At 34.6% G+C, this 18,129-nt stretch overlaps 1 long non-coding RNA gene across 3 annotated transcripts in view; it reads right to left on the bottom strand.

The window, feature by feature from the left end:
- Window positions 1-12,367: 12,367 nt before the first annotated feature.
- LOC116157362 (uncharacterized) overlaps window positions 12,368-18,129 on the bottom strand; it is a 271,892-nt gene continuing 266,130 nt past the window's right edge. For all 3 annotated transcript variants that reach the window (XR_010384270.1, XR_010384271.1, XR_010384272.1), the window contains 2 exons: window positions 15,417-15,604; window positions 12,368-13,321 (listed from right to left, as the gene is read on the bottom strand). This is a non-coding gene — a long non-coding RNA (uncharacterized LOC116157362). The remainder of the gene's footprint in view (window positions 13,322-15,416; window positions 15,605-18,129) is intronic.

Below are 18,129 nucleotides of genomic sequence, written 5' to 3'. Positions count from 1 at the left end.
AGTGTAGTGAAGGGAAAGTTGAGGTTGCAGAAAGTGAAATTAGATGGGGAATCTATTTCCTGTTGAACAGCCAGAGTAGCTGCCCAGAACGGGCGACAAAGTTAGGGGAGGCATGGAGGGAAGAGAACACAGAGTAGAATGTATGGAGATTGGCTTGACACCCTCCAACATCATTTCTTCTGTGCTAATCACCTTTGTTCCCTACTTATTCCCAACCTGGCTCCCCTCACTATGGTTCTGCTCAGATCCTGCTGATTATTTAAAGACCATGCTAAACTCGCACCTTTGTTAGAAAGACATTCCACGTTGCCCCTACTTAGAACTATTTCCTGTGCCCTGTATTTTGAATCTATTGTGTTCTCCTGTTTGGGTATTTATCACAGTTTATCTTGTCTTAAAGTTAATTACGTGTTTGTTTTCCTTCACTAGATTTTAAGTTGTTAAAAACCAGAGACTTAATTACTTTTGCATCTGTTGGAATCTATCACAATACTTAGCACTGGACTTTTAAAGATTATCAAAATGGTCCTGCGTAAAGTATCACACGTTTCATAGCTTGGAGGCAGAATTGGAAGAATGGTTGTAAGACATACCCTAAATGGCAAAAAAAAAAAAAAGGTTGAAATATAAGGTCTTAGTATTGGTATTCAGACTTGAGCATACATCAGAATTACATTGAGGTCTTATTAAAACAGATTTGCTGGAGTCCATCCCCTATTTTTGGGTTTAGTAGATTTGTGGGTAGGGGATGTGCATTAGCATTTCTAGCAAGTTCCCACTGATGTTGATGGTCCTGGACCCCCAACCACATTTTGAGAACCATTGTCCTAGAAGATCTTCCATCCAGAAGGGCCACAGGTCCTGGGTGACCGCATTCTTTCCTTTCAGAAATGATGGAGTTATTTGTATGCTTTTGGACCATTACATACACTTGTGAAAACAATAGTTCAAAGAACATAAGCAGAAGTGACTTGAAATTCTGTCCCTCTCATTATCCATGGTCTTCGTCAAAACTCTCTAAACTTTAGAATTCTCTTCTTTTAAAAACCGAATCAGTAAACCTACCTAGTTGGTACATTATGAGGATCTCGGAGACTGAAAATATAAGCTAAATGAATGCTACAGCATGAGGCACGTTATAGACTCTGAGTAAATTGCAGCACTGCCCAGTGAAACTGGGACCGAGGCAACACTGCTCAGGGAATCACAGCTGTTTTCACATTGCATCTCATCTTTGTTTATTCCTGTACTGCCTTATTTTCAGTTTCCACAGCTTCTGTCCCACAGAATTTTGAATTTCCAGTTCTATTCTGTGATATATGTCTTCTTTTTCTTCTCATTTCTTTCTTTTTCCCTTCTTTACCTCTTTTCCATTCTCCTTTCCTTTCCTTTTTTCTTTAAAAACAATTGTCTCACACTTACCATTAGACTCTATATTCTTTGAGATCATGACTGGTGGATATTATACAAATAAGTGTATAGGTAATTGTATAATAATTAGGAGAAATCCTCGTGTAGATTCTCAGAAAAGAACCATATACAGCTGACCCTTGAACTGCACAGGGATTCTGGGCTCTGACCTTCCACCCAGCTGAAAATCCAAGTATAACTTGTAGTCAGCTCTCTGTATCTGCAGGTCCACACCCATGGATTCAACTGACTGTGGATCATGTAGTACCATATTATTTACTATTGTTAAGAAATTTGCCTACAAGCTGACCCACGAAGCTCAAACCCCTGTGTTTCAGGAGTCAGCTGTACCCCAATGTATTTAAATCACTGGTGATTAAATATTTGGCATTTTGAGTAGGCTTAAAATTTTTAGATCCTTTTAGAACTCTGACTGAGAAGTGTCATAAAAGTTGCCTCATTCCTTTCTGTGTTCCTCAGAATTGTTCCTACTTTATTTTCTGATTTAAAAGCTTATGAATCTGTCTGATGCTCAGTGGGGTACATCTCAAAGGATTTTTAGGTTAGAAGTAGGTGTTTATTCTTTTTAGTTCCATGTGATTATTGCATCAGTGAACATGGTGTACATAAAAGTAGAGCCCAGAGTGGACATTTTCTAGAGAAAAATTAAAATTAGTGGAATGAAATCTAAAAAATGATACAAACGAACTTGGTTACAAAAGCGAAATAGACTCACAGATAATAAAAAACAAACTTATAATTACCAAAGAGGAAGAGGGGGAGGAATAAATTAGGAGTTTGGGATTAACAGATACACAGTATTATATATAAAATAGATAAACAAGGTCCTACTGTATAGCACAGGGAACTATATTCAATATCTTGTAATAACCTATAATGGAAAAGTATCTGAAAAGGATCACTTTGCTATACACCTGAAACTAACACAACATTGTAAATCAACTATACTTCAATAAAAAATAAAATAAAATAAAATTAGTGGTATGAGTGCCCTTGTCTCATAGAATATTAAATCTGAGAGGATCTTAGATGTTGCCTTCCCCAACTCCTAATTTATTTTGATTGGAAAATCAAAGCCTAGATAGAAATTATAAAGTATACAAGGTCACATAAATTTAGGTTTCTATTGTGTTCAGCTGGTCACCAATTGCTTTGAAGTGTTAACATGTTATAATTTTAGCCCTGAAAGTGGCTACTTGATGTCCTGGACACAACATCTGGAAGAACATCTTGGGTTAAGAGCCAACCCTTGGATCATTCAGTTGTGGCGAGCATGGGGCTGCGTAACATCACAATAGCTTACGCTGGATATAGTGGAGGAAAGGACAGTTCCCAGTAGAACCATTCTGCCCTTGGAGAAGGGAGGCGGTGTTGGAGACAGAGAACCATAGACATCTCTCAAGCTTTGGCAAATGTGATTTCCTTAGTTGGCACCAGTTGGCAGTGATTAAAAGCTTATATTCCTGTAATTACTCTGTGAACTCTTACAGTGGTTAAACTCACTGAGTTATTTGTACATTGGTACTCAGCTTGGCCTGTAAGGGTAATGGAATTCAGTGTTCTTTCATTTTTAGCAAGACCTCAGAAGATTTTTATCCTCTGACCTTAAAGACCAAATAACCCTAGAACTGGCATTGTGTGATGGGTGATACATACACACACACACACACATATCTCTATCTAATATCATCTATGTCTATGTCTATCTATAAAATTATATGAATAGAACCTTTTAAATATAAGTGCTTCTATACCCTATTCCATAAGGGTTCCATAAACTTTTTTATACTTTTATTTGAGGATTTAGAAAATGTACCATGATGTATTCTTTTAATTAAAGAATTTAGAAAGATAATGAAAGGTTTATTTTGAAAATCAGTGTCCAAACTGTAGCAGAAACTAAACATAGCTCACTAGGTTATCTTTATGTGTGGACATGCACCTAGAGGTACAAACAGATATGACTATATGCCTGCAACGTTTAATTACCAGTTTCACCTCCACAGAGTACTTCTGATTCGTAGTATTAACTGGGCTAATAAATCTTGTGGCCTAGATATTGTTTTTGTTTGCTTTCTTGCTTGTTTGGTTTTGTGGGTTTCCGTACCATCTTCCTTTTTGTTTCAGATCCCCTCTGGTCCACACAAAATGGTTCTTTATTTTCTAAAGCTCATGTAGTAATTGTAGAGAATGCAAAGTTTCTCTTCACATGCATAAAGTAGCATTTTCTCCCTCATTCAAGACCTTGGTCAGCTCTGTGTGAATACTGAAGGTGGGAATGGGCCCTGGTCCTGAATAGGGTGTGCTGGTGGGCGCGTGCACCCATGAGAGTGTAGCGGAGGCCTCAGAGAGGGTTCTGGGAGTAAATGACTTCCACACTGAGTGATAGGTAGTATTCAACAGATAAGGAGAGTAAGGAATGGTGGTCCGGGCGGCAGAAACAACACACACAAAGGTCCTGGGTGAAAATGAGCACGTCCAGTAAGTAGTAAGAGGCTCAAACATATGAGTCCAAACATCACGAGATAAATCTTGGTTACATATAAATATTCTGGATTCATCGTATTTGCAGAGTAGTCTAAGCTAAGGTGAAATGAAGAGGACTTGCAGTGGAATTCTGAGAACACCAAAATGTAAAGGATAGTCAAAAAAACCAAAAATGTAGAAATGCACAAAACTCTGATCTGAAGAAATCTAAGGAAAGATCTGTTTCCAGCAGAAGGGAGTTGTCAACAGGGTCACATTCACCAAGAGGTAAAAGGTCAGGCTTGAGAAACTTCAGGTATAACAAAAAAGACCTTGATTATTTCATGTCTTCTCCTGTTTCTCTTTCTCCTGGCTTTGTAGGAATATTTAAAGATGGACTGCTCTTGCCAGATTGGTTTTATAATCTGATCCTCTCCAAATATAAATTAAATAATCAGGCGATGCCCTGGAAACTGCTTTTTGGGTTATTGTTAATAATGTATACTAATAATTATGGTAATAATAAAGCAAATAGCTATGACTTAATGAGCATTTACCATGAGACAGATATCCTCAGTGCCTAAAGAGAATGATCAGAAATCCTTGCAACAACTTTATATTTTAAAGATCAAGAAATTAATGAATTTCTAAACTTCATGCAGCTGTAGATTCACGGGTCTATGATTTAAATTTAGGTCTTTTTGATCCTCAAGGGCTTAGTCCTTGGATCTTCTCACTCTTTTCCCTTCTTTTTCATCTCCTCTTATTAGTGATCTTAACCTCTCTGTTGGTTTTCAGTACAATCTAAACAACAACTTCCAAATTCATATCTTTAGCCCAGACCTATCTCTTGAACTACCTATGTGTTTATCCAGTTACTCATTTGGCATCTCTAGTTGGGTGTCCTAAAGAGATAAAATACAGAAACTTCACATACCTAAAGCTGAACTTCTGACTTTGCTTCCTTTAAAGTTACTCACAGTCTTCTCCACTTAAACTGGTGGCAACTCCATCCTTCTGTTTGGTCTTGATAAAACCCTTGCAGTCAATTCTTACTCTTCTTTCTTTCATACCCAAAATAAAATCCATTAGTAAAGTCTTCCCTGAAAGCATATTCAGAACCCAGCCACCTCTCCCCATCCCCACTGTTCTCATCTGATCCTCCAGCATCATTTCTTACCTGAAAACATAGTAGAACCATAGTAGTTTCCTCTTTCCACCCATCTAGCCCTACACTGTGTCCTCAACTCAGCCACCACAGAAATTTTTTAAAAATATATGTTTAAATATGACATTTTTCAATTCAGAAGTCTCCAGGGGTTTGTCATATCTCTCAGAATAAAAACTGAGGTCCTTAAAATCATCTACAAGACCTTGTATGAAATGATAATCTTCCGACTCCCTTTCCAACTTCACCTCATCTGTTACTCTCACCGTTGTTGACTATTCTCTTTGCTGCCCTCCTGGGCTCTGCTGTTCTTTGAACACCAAGCGTGCTTCTCCTTTAAGGCCTTGGCACTGGCTGTTCTCTCTGTCTGGAAAGCTCTTCTTACAGATACGCATTACTATCTTTCTCAATATCTTTACACTTTTATTAAGATTCTCCTTTTAAATGTCAACTTTGAGCAACAAGATGAAGAAGCAATTAAGAAAACGATCACTTTTATATTCCATTTCATTTTCATTGCATCGTAGACTCATCCTGAAGTTCAAAGCAGTCCATAAGTGAATGAATCAGATCGAGTCCTGCATGCATGTTACTTGTGTGCATTTAACCTACGTGACAATGTAAAACAAAATACCATTCTTAATGATGGAAGTGAGCATGAGTGTGATTTGAGAGGGTATTCAGAGCTCAATTTTTTTGCTCTTACAATGGAAGAGATTACACCGTCAGTTTGGAACTGAACACATAATGAGAACCCAAGAACAATCAGGCAGCAGGCTCAGGGGAGACTGAAAGTTCATCAGCTTCTCTTTTATTTGACAAATATTGTTAGGCTAGCACTCTGTGCTAGATACTGGAGTTGATTATAGAGTGGTAAAATAATCTGCCTATTGAAAGAGCCAAGAGCTCAGAGAGGGATTCAGAGGAGAAAATAAATAAGACCTAAGGTAGAGTGAGACATGAAGAAAGGCATGATCAATTTGACCTGGGTGTGAGCTGAGAGTGAGGGAAAGTAAATGAGGTTAGGAAAGACATCATAGAGAAAGTGACATAATATGACTCTTGAGAGATATGCAAGAACTTTATAAGTAGGTGAACAGAGGGAGAGCTATCCAGGGAAAGGAGAATCATAATTAAAAAAAATATGGAGACTTGAGAATATCTGTCCTAAGTTCAGATGATATAATTAAATTTCCAAATTATCCTCATCCCTCCCCCCATAATACATATAACTAAAAATTTAAGTGATCCTTTCTTTTGGGAACTTGGCAACTTTATGAATTTGTAATGATTGAAGGCTATCTCAAGTCATTTATAAAACTTTCAAGAGGAATTTGGGAACTACACATGCTCCACCACGAGCACTGCTCTTCTACATGGCTTCCTGATACTACGAAATGTCATCATTGTAGTTTCCCTGGTCATGAGTATCTCTGAGATCTTAACAAAAGCAAGATTTCATCCTTTCCTTTTGGTTGCTGTATACAGGATGGTACGAAAGGCTCAACGAGTGGACAACCCCATACTAATGTAAAAATCTGTGAGTTTCTTGGTCTAGATTCCAGTGGTCTTCCCAAGGGATCTTAGAGTGAAGCAATTCATAGTTCAGAGTGCTCTATTTTATAGCTGAATGGACTCGATTTTATATATTTTACATGATACATCCTCCTATTTAGAAAGAACACCGAGGCTATTATTTACGTCAAAGAAAGTGATCCCTGTATTTTCTGTGGCTTTCATCATTCTATTAGTCAGAGCAAGCCCATGTTGATGGGGGATTTGTGTGAGTAGCCTAAGTCTGCTTGAAGGTATATATGGTCTATTTCTCCAAATCCCTAGGCCTCAGACTGGAAGTTGATTTTGCTTTTTCTCCCTTCCTTTACTTTTCTAAATAAAACTTAAGATTTCTTTTTCCCCTTTCCTGAATTGTTTGTACTCAGACAGCTCAATTCTTGAAATGCTGCATAAGGTTGAGCAGGTATGATAGCCAAAGTGGAAGATGACAACATTTAATACGATTTGCTGTCATTTGGAATGTTAATACCAGGTTAATATTAATTTAAAAGCACCACCAGCACCTCATCTCCACAAAAAAGAAAACCCAAAGAAACAAAAAAGCAAGAAAAACAAAACAAAAACAAACAAAAAACACCTGTTGAAATTCGAGGACCATAAAGATCAAAAGTAGTGAAGGGTTAACTATGGTGAAGTAGAAGAAGGAAGGACTGCCTTTGGAATCAGAAGATGTAGTTGACCTCTTGGCATTCTTGGCTTCTTTTGAGTTCAAGTCTTCAACCTCAGTTTTCTAAAATAAAAAATAGGTCTGATTCTCAATTATTTCTTGTACCCATTAAATAAAGTATATGAAAAAACCAACGGCCTTTGATGTGATAGTGGGAACTTGACCTATTTTGTTCGACTTTTTAAATGGTCCCATTGTAAGATCTCTAGATAGGAAAGTGTGAAATCTTTTATGAATTCTCATCTCTCTTTTTGAGGAATTTTATCCTCTAGCATACTCTTAGGGTAGTTAAAACACCTTTGAGTATATAATTGTCCTTTATTATGTCCATTGATTCTATTTGTGTGCAGTCTTCTAAACAGTTATGAAGTAATTTTCCTTCCTAATTTGTGCTATGCTATAGGCTTGGGAAAAAAGCAGGATGATTATTTTAATACCAAAAGACCAATCAGACAGGAGAAAAACCAGATAAAAAATTAAAAGAATTATATTTATGAATAGCAACATCCAAAGTTATTAAAAGTGGGCAGTAAGAAAGGAGTAGGCTTAGTAATAATGAAGTCCATTTTCACTTGAATATGAAAAATAATGAAGGGTGTGTAGAGTGTGGACTATTTAGCTATATGTAAGTAGTATTTTTTATAATTTCCTTAGATATATATCCTCTGTTCTTAGACTAATGCCTATAACAAAGTAAGCACTTAATAAATATTTGTTGGATAACTTAATAAGTGAATAACATTTGAAGTGCAGAAGTATAAATGCAAAAGTATATTTTTATAATTACAACAGCAAGATTTTCGTTATAAAATGTTTGCATATACATCAAACATAAGTAAATGAATAAAATTACCATTGATCTTATGTGTATTTGAATTTTATTTCAATAGATTATAGATTATTCTCTATATTATCAATGAGTCTATAAAGTTGATCACAGATAAAGCCATGACTAATATAAGGCCGTAAAATTTCATTTGATTGTTGTATTAATTATAGTGATTGTTGCTAATTGTAATGATTGTATTTCCTTGAAAGTTGAGATTTTATATTAAACAAAAATTTAGTCACAGTAAAACATGGAGCCATTCACATTTTTAAAATGCAATTAAATGTTTAGAAACTTCCAGAAGACTCCAATCCAAAAAGTTAATCATAGTTTTCAGTAGGGAGAAGAGGGGGATTGGAAAGCTAATAGAATGAAATAATTGTCCACTTTATACTCTCTGGTGTAAGATTAACTTTTACACTCTTGCAATTACAGTTCCATATAAAATATAGGCTTATAAATAAAAATCAAGGGCTAGGTATTTGCAAAGAGTCATTAAATAGACAAGTATTTTGTCAGTCTGATGAAGGGGAAAAAAGAGGAAAACAGTAAAAATTATTAGTAAGAAATAATGAATGTAATCACAGGAATATAATGTATTTAAAAATTTGTGACAGAACATGTTGTGCCATGTGCATAAATCCTTTTAAAAATCATAATAAAATGTAACATTGCCATAAAAAATATAATTATAAAATTTAATTCAAGAAGAGGTAAAAAACTAAACAGACCAATAACCATTTAGAAAATGAAAAAATAAAGGCAGGCAAAGACTTGACACACAAAAGAAAACTAGGTTCAAATTATTTCACTAGCAAGGTTTATCAACTTATTTATTAACAGATAACTTATAAGCTATTTTAATTGTTAACCAGCAAAGGAGACGTGAATCTATTTTTCAATGGAGATTTTTCATTTATTCTAGGAAACTGGCAAGATCATTATTCTTAAAAAAGCAAATCAATCACATATAGAAAAATAAAAATAAATTTTATTCAAGAATATAGATATAAAGATCCAAAAAATATTATCAAGAATTACATGTTTAAAGTGCACCATGATTAAGTCAATTTGTTCAAGATGATATGAATCAGGAAAACTGTTGATATAATGCTCTATTTGAAAAATCTGAAAATTGTAACTAAATGATAGTCATATGTGTAAAAAGGCATTTGATAAAATTCAACACTGATTTAAAAAATATTTTTAAAAACCATTGGCAAACTAAAATAAGAGAAACAGCCTCACCTGGTAAAGAATATCTATAATAATACTAGAGGGATTTATAATTAACAATAAAACTCAACTGCTGTGTATGCTACCACTTACTCAGTATTGCACTGGAGGATCTAATTAAAGTACAGGTAAGAAAAATAAATATGAACTATAAATAATGGAAAGGATTTGAGACCTTGCCGTGAATTGCAGGCAATGCGATTTTCTACACCAGAAATTCAAAAGAATCAAAAACTTTTAGAACTAATAACCTGGTTTACTTGTTTGACAGGACACAAATCAGTATATTCAAATCAATAGTCTTCCTTTAACACAGCAACATCCCGTTCAAAAATATAAATGAAAAATGGTTATGGGCATAATAACAGCAAAAGCTGTAAAATTCTTAGGAATAAACCTAATAAAAAATAAAGAAGGGTTTTAAATTACTTATAAATCTTTACTTTGGGAGGTCAAAGAACAATAAGTAAAAGGGGAAACATGATATGTTCCTGAATGAGAATACTTGATATATTAAATAAGTTCTCAAATTATCCTACAAACTCTAATATAATCCCAATTAAAATCGAATGATTTTCTAATAAAGTTTGATAAGCTGATAAAAAGATTATCTGAAAAATCGATATATCATAAATGCAAAGAAAATTTTTGAGATACAAATAAAAGGAATTTGCTTTTCCAGTATTTTAATGCAACAAAAATTAGGCTAATTAAAACTAAAAATATATACTGTTTCTTTCTCTTACGTATATAATATTATATATGTAAGAATAGAAAGATGATAAATAATTAAATATGTAAGATAAAGTTGGCATTTCAAATCTGGGGGGAAAGATGATCTATTTGATAAATTACTTCTAGATATTTGCTATCACTTAGAAGACCATAAATATATATCCTAACTTCATACCAAAAATTAATCATATCAGACAGATTGAATAACTGTATGTGAAAATAAATAAGAAAACAGATCCCTTGGAATTATAAAAAGAAAATATATAATAATATTTTTATTATTTTGGAATGGGGAAGATTTTCCTATGCAGGACCTAAGTCTATTATCTCTAACGGAAAATGCTGACCTGAAGTTAGAAAAACATAAAAGCTTTTATACAGCAAAAGTCATGATAATAAATGTTAAAAGACAAGTGAAAAATTGGACAAAAATATTTAATAAAGAAATGATATCTGGAATAAAAAGTTTAAACAAATTGATATGTTAAAAAACTAACAGAAAAATGGGCAAAAAATATGAACAGGCAATTCTAAGAAGACAAAAATACAAACATGAAAAATAGTCCATTTCTGTGGTTAAAAAAAAATCCAAGTTAAATGACAGGGAAAATTTCATGGGATATCATATTCTGTCAACTTGATTCCTAAGGAAAAAAGCTTAAAAAATCAAGTGTAGGTAAAGGTATGAAAAATGTGATTTATTTCCAAACTTTTGTAATAATCTAAATGAGTGAATCCTATTTGGAAGTTCAGTTGTTATGTACAATAATTTAAAATAACGCATATTTTAAAAAATCTTGTTACATACATTTTGTTTTTTGCTACAGCATCATGTATTATAACAAACTCTGGAAACAATCCATATGTCCCCCAATGGAAGTTGTTTAACTTAATTGTAATATAGCCTTACTCTGCAGATGTTGAGAAAAATAAAGTAGATCTGTATGTACCGACATAGAATGCTCACCACACAGATTAGTCTGGGCAAATTATTCTGCTTTTTGTTTTGTTTTGTTTTTTCTCCTTTTTCAGTTTTATTAGGTAGAATTATTACAGTTCGACTCTACGTATGCATTATATTGCATGTAAATACATATATACAGTATACTGCACTATTTTTTAGTTTACATATATGTACTAATTATTGTTTCTAAGAACAGGTTAGATCTTTAGCTTTTTAAACTTACATAGTTATCAGGGGAATAAAGCCAACTACAAAATAAGAATCAACAGAATGCAGTAATCCAGTCATAAAGGACAGTCAAATGTGCTTACATATACTCAAGAAATCAAAATAATAATTAGTTCATTTGTGTCATTATTATTATTATTATTATTATTTTTTAGATTCCTCATATAAATGATGTCATATGGCATTTTTCCTTTTCTTTCCAGCCCACTTCACTTAGAATGACAATCTTCAGGTCCATCCATATTGCTGCAAATGGCATTATTTTATTCTTTTTTATGGCTAAGTAGTGTTCCATTGTATATGTGTACCACATCTTCTTTATCCAGTCATCTGTTGATGGACATTTGGGTTGTTTCTATGTCTTGGCTATTGTAAATAGTGCTGTTGTGAACGTTGGGGTGCATGTGCCTGTTCGAATTCTATTTTTCTCTGGATATATTCTCTTTTTTATTAACTAGTTAACTTTTGTTCTAAATGGTTTTTTAATCAAGCTTATTGTACTCTATAATATCAGTTGGTTTTCATATGTTAGTTGAGGAATTAACTTTTACTTTCACTTCTTTCATTTTTCACCCGTTTTAACTCTTTCACCATTACCCAGAATTTTGTTGATATAACCTAGGATTTGAGAGCCATATTATTAACATTAATATTAGGTACCAATATTTTTAAACCATATTTCCAATAATTGTTTGTAGTTAACTCTGCTCAGTCAGTTTCTGTATTATCTTTCCACCAGTCTTTTCTGTTTCTTGTCTTTGAACTCTGGTTTTCCATTCTTTATTTATTTTTTATTCAACATCCAGTTAACTAATTTCATTTTGATTTAATACTTTGTGACTTGATTCTTAGAGATATAATAACTGAGCATTTCCATATCTGTGGCATTTTGTTCTATTTCTTTTCCTCAGTATAGAATTTTTAGTGTACAAACATTTTTTTCTTAAGAACTCTGTAAATGTTTTTTCTCCTAGTCTCATGTTTAGGAAGAGAAGTCTGGAGCTAACTACATTTTTTTTTGTATACATATTTTTTATTGAAGTATAGTCAGTTTATAATATTGTGTCAATTTCTGGTATACAGCACAATGCTTCGATCATACATGAACATACATATATTCGTTTTCATATTCTTTTCCACCATGAGTTACTATAAGATACTGAATATAGTTCCCTGTGCAATACAGTATGAACTTCTTATCTATTTTATACGTATTAGTTAGTACCTGCAAATCTCAGACTCCCAATTTATTCCTTCCTACCCCCTTCCCCACCAGTAACCGTAAGTCTGTTTTCTACATCAGTCTATTTCTGTTTTGTAAACAAGTTTGTTTGCCTTTTTTTTTTAGATTCCACATATGAGTGCTGTCATATGGTATTTTTCTTTCTCTTTCTGGCTTACTTCACTTAGAATGACAATCTCCAGGTCCATCCATGTTGCTGCAAATGGCATTATTTTATTCATTTTTATGGCTGAGTAGTATTCCATTGTATAAATATACTACTGCTTCTTTATCCAGTCATCTGTTGATGGACATTTAGGTTGTTTCCATGTCTTGGGTATTGTAAATAGTGCTGCTATGAACATTGGGGCATATGTATCTTTTTGAATTAAAGTTCCCTCTGAATGCATGCCCAGGAATGGGATTGCTGGATTATGTGATAAGTCTATTTTTAGGCTTTTGAGGAATCTCCATACTGTTTTCCATAACGGTTGCGCCAAACTATATTCTCACCAACAGTTTAGGAGGGTTCCCTTTTCTCCACACCTTCTCCAGCATTTATCGTTTGTGGACTCTTGAATGATTGCCATTCTGACTGGTGTGAGGTGATACCTCATTGTAGTTTTGATTTGCATTTCTCTGGTAATTAGCAATATTGAGCATTTTTTCATGTGCCTATTGGCCATTTATATCTCTTCCTTGGAGAATTTCTTGTTTAGGTCTTCTGCCCATTTTTGGATTGGTTGCACACACCAGGGGATCCAGTAAGTTTGATTGGTCCTGATTATGTCAGACTCCTCCTAAGACAAAGAAAGCAAGCTAAAACAGGGATTAGGATATTGCCCAGGGTGGTTGGGTCCAGCTTTCCAGGGGAAATAGAGTTGTTCCTAACTCATGGGGGTAACAAAGAGTACGAATGATATACAAAGAATCTCCTGGAACACAGAACACTTTCTAGTATTACTGGCATTAAGAGTTAGTGGTAAACAACTTCAGTCATATTTTGTTAGGACCCCAAGTTTCCAGACCCATTGGGCATAAGATTTTAGTCATTAAACTGCAGGTTGTCTCTGAAGAACCAAAGTATCGGCTGAACTTGAAAAATACAGGAGGAAAATATGTGAAGAGAAAAGTCATGAATATCAATTACAATATAGTGAACAGTTGCAGACTTAAGTACTATGGTATTATCTATATTTCCTTCCGTTATGGGTTAATTACATAGCTATATAATTTAACTGATGTCTTGTTTTTCGTTCACCTCCCTCCAACTATTTGATAAAAATATATGAGGGTGATACTTACCAGATATTGTGGTAAAATCACAAAGAACTACCTATAAGAGAAATAGATATTGCCAGGATATGCTGAACTTGCAGGTATTGTTCTAACCGATGACAATTTTGAGATGTCTTTCCTTGTGGAGCCATTTTATCAGGGGTAAGCATTTTTCTTAATTGTAGATCGGAAAGAAGCATGTGTTTGAATCTTTTTCACTAAAGGAGGGAACAGTATTGACATTTGTCAATTTAACCTCTCAGCGTCAAACATCCTTCCTATCTCAGTTGAAGCTCTAAATAGATGGGAGTGAGAAGCTGAAAGAGGAAAGATATTTACTCTCCCTTCTTCCTGACAGAGCAGGGGTCCATGACTCAACCACAGTCAATCACTTACTCCCACCCAAGAGTTGAATTTTGAGAAAATGACACAGAGGTGTGGAGTCTGTCAGAGGTTATCTTCAGCAGCTGTGGTGGAGTCAAGAACTCAGTGATGAGACAGTGAGTATCCAGAGGCAGCGAGGGCATTCCAAATGCTGTGATCTGGGGCGTGATCTTAGCTCTGCTTTTCCTCCCTCATTTCATGCTTGAAACTGAGACACCAGCCTTCTAGTCAGTTTTGTGAGCTACCTGGTTTCTTTTCAATAAATTCCTTTTTTGCTTGTTAGCCATCAAATTCTATTATTTGACACCAAGTTTTCTGCTTCATCAATGGATCTGGTTGGCAAAAGTCATGAGAGTGACAAATGTATAGAAAACCAGGGTCACTGTCAGTAGCTTGCAAAAAGCCTGGGTCTAGACTTCAAGAGTAGATGATTTATTCTCAGAACTTAAGAACAAAGAACAGCTTAATAAACTCAGAATGAGGCCACTGGTTTCCAGGCCAAGGACTTATGCAGTAAGAGGAGAGAGCAAGACATGAATAACTAGAAGTTGTCTGCCATTTTGTTACATGAAGATCTTCACATTGATTACATTTGATCATTCCTTTAATTTAGTGGTTTTCAAAGCATGGTCCCTGGGGATCCATTTTCAATGGGTATGTAAGGTCAAGACTATTTTTATAACAACACTTAGAAATTATTTGCCTTTTTCACCATATTGGCATTTACTGGTGGAGCAAAAGCAATTGTAGGTAAAAGTATTGACACCTTAGTATGAATCTAGGCAGTGGCACCAAATTATTCGAGTAGTTATTGCAATTTTTACCACCACACACTCTCAGGAAAAAAGAAAAAAGACAATTTCACCTAAGACTTTCTTTGATGAAGTGGTAAAAAAAAAATATATCGCTTTCATTAAATATCTAACCTTTAAGTATGTAGCTGTTTAATATCCTGTATGATCAAATGGGAAATACACGTAAAGCTCAGGTTTCTAAGCTTCCCATTAGTTCCTCAATGATTTTTTTTATGGTAACCCCTAGATCAAAACAGACAAGCAAACAAAAAAGAAAACTACCAGTTCCACTTTTTAAGTAGTTAGGTCCAAAACAATTTAGTACACATTTGAAAAATTATACATATATATGTAGGAATATACATATTTATTTATACACACACACACACATATATAAACATTAATATTGTTATGGCATTCATAGATGACAAATACTTACCAAAGGGATGTGCCTATTGGTCACTGAATCAATTTTTCAAACCTTGGAATCAGATTGGATGGCACTCTCCTTTCCTGTTGCAGGTTGATTTTTGCCCAAAGTCCAACAGATGTTGTGGTGTCTCCCTTAAAACTTTAAATACCCTTTGGAGCGGTGGTGTTTTAGAGGTGTTTTAGAGGTGCTTCAGCCTGCAGTTTGGGAAATACAGACATAAAAATATTTCTGCTGACTATCCAGCTACAATACTTGTCTCAAAGAAGAGCTCTTGTACAATGGCTTGAGATGCTGGTTGAACTAGACACTTTTTTCACAGAGCACCATTTTTTTCTTGAAAGAACAGCTGGCAGAGAATAGCTGCTCGGGCTTGAATATTTAGCATGTTTTCTCCAAAATGAGTGAAGTGAGCTTGTTACATCAAGGACGGCAACTGATTGCATCCTTGACCAATGGTAACATTCAAGTTTTCAGATAAATATAATTAATATATAATATAATATAAATTGTAAAACTTGCATAGACCACCATAGGTTGGACAGTTTTTCAATATTTAAAGACTTCTCTAATGAGATCTGTAGTGATGTCAACAAATGTGATTTTTTAATATTGTGCTTTAAAATACCTTTTAAAATGTACATATTTTAAAAATCTGAATAACTCAATGAACTGGTATTTTCCAAATGACCAATACAACAAAAAAGATTTATGAATTAAAAAATCCATTCCAGATGTAAATAAGGAAGCAGATTTTAATTCACCAGATTATAAAAAGTTCATGGACGTGGTTTTAGATTCCGCATTGCAACCAACTTTTAAGAAGCTACTATTTCTTCAGTTTTAGTATAGTACCAAAGCAGAATGTCCATAATTATCTGAAAAGGCTATTCAAATAATTCAGTTTTTTCCAATTGTATGTCTGGAGAGACCAAGTTTTCTTCATATATTTCAACCAAAGAAGAAGATCAAATGTAGAAGCAGATATGAGAATTAGTTGTCTTCTATTAAACCAGGCATTAAAAAGATATTACAAGATGTAAAATAATGCCACTTTTCTCATTATTTTTTGAAAAAGTCATTTTCATTGAAATGTTTACGTTAACATGTTTAGAGCTTCTTATTTTTAAATGAATTAATATATATTTTTTTGATTTCTCCAGTTTTGACTTCTAACTAAACATTAATAGATAAAATCCACATTTAGAGGGGAAAAAAGTTCTCTGAGGTCACCAATAGTTGTTAAGATTTTAAAGGGTTCCTGAAAGCAAGTATTTGAGAACCGCTGCTTTGGCCTTTTGGATTATGCAAAGAAAGATACATTACAGATGAGGAAAGTATCTTCATCAAAGTTAAAAGAACACGCCCAAGGACCACGATCATAGAATGTAACCAGAAGTAGTGTCAGAATGTGGATTTACGATGTTTCCCTGTGTTTTATGTTTTTCATATGGCTTAGGAAAAAGTAGACGTTTAGTCATACAAAAATAAAACAAGAGTACATTTAGAGAAACACAGAACAAGGCCAACATGGTTGTAGCAGCAAGAGCAACTTATTAACAGAGTCATTGACCTTGAGCTCATAACATATTATTTATCCAAACAATCTAAAATGCAAGCCAAAAAGCTTGAGTTGTGTGAATATAGTGCTATAGGAGAAAAGAGCTAACTGGGCCTTCCAGGGGCAGGTAAAATGCTTTCAGAACAAAGATTTGACCTGGTACCCTGCAATGACAGCACGAGGCATACTCTCCTAGAACTCCCTAGGAATAGCCAAACGGAGGAAATGTGCATTTGTCTTAGAGGCTGCCCCTTGGTGACATTTAACCTGTAATAAAGCCACAGTCTGTCTTCACGTTTTCTGGGGTCTTGGCAGTCTCTGGGCCGTTCCAGCCAGATCTTAGGCTTGTGTTAAAGGGGATGGGTCCTCACCTCTATGTTCCATCAGCATCTTCTGGACGCTTGTATTATTATCACATTGTACTTATTTAATTGCCTGTTATTCCTACTAGACTGTTAGTTCCTAGGGCATAGAACCGTGTTTTAGTGTCTTATTCATTGTTCTAATCTCCATTCTCACATAGACCCTGGCATATTAAAGGCACTTAATAAATATCTTTGGAATAATTATTTTTTAAGTGATAGGTCTTTTCAAGGCGTCATTTCCAATCACAGTGGTTAATGGTGAGCTGCTAAGTAAGACCCCTCTTAACATTGTTTTTTTTAAGTTATTTATTATTTATTTTTTATTTTCGAGGCGGTGAAAAAAGGGAGGGACGCAGGAGCCACGTTAACAAGGGAGCTCAAAAACCAGAGAGTCCTTGCAGCTTTGAGAATAGAAGACACTTCTCCAGGCCGGGCCCCTGTCAAAGAGACCTGTTTTTGTTCTTTGCTGGATGTCGCAGGGAGAACTTAGTCCTGAAAGATTTTCTGGGGCTGTTCTATTATTGAAAAATCAATAGCTACATAAGATAGGGCATTAGGCCATATTATGGGGCCTAAATTACAAATACCCTTTAATGTCTATGGAATCTTGTCTATTACTAAGCAATCGATCTTGGCTTTATCACCTCTCTCACTCCTGTCATACATAAACATAGCAGCTCCGGATACGTTCAGAAAGATGGGTTTCAAAACAAATGCCAACATTCCGAGAGAATCTGAATAGCCACGAACATAGGATTTTTATTACCAGGCCCATATTCTAGTGGAGAAGAATCGA

The sequence above is a fragment of the Camelus dromedarius genome, chromosome 15, assembly GCF_036321535.1.
Source record: "Camelus dromedarius isolate mCamDro1 chromosome 15, mCamDro1.pat, whole genome shotgun sequence".
NCBI lineage: Eukaryota > Metazoa > Chordata > Mammalia > Artiodactyla > Camelidae > Camelus > Camelus dromedarius.
The sequence above is the reverse complement of the archived record's forward strand: the minus strand, read 5'-3'. Positions and strand labels throughout refer to the sequence as shown.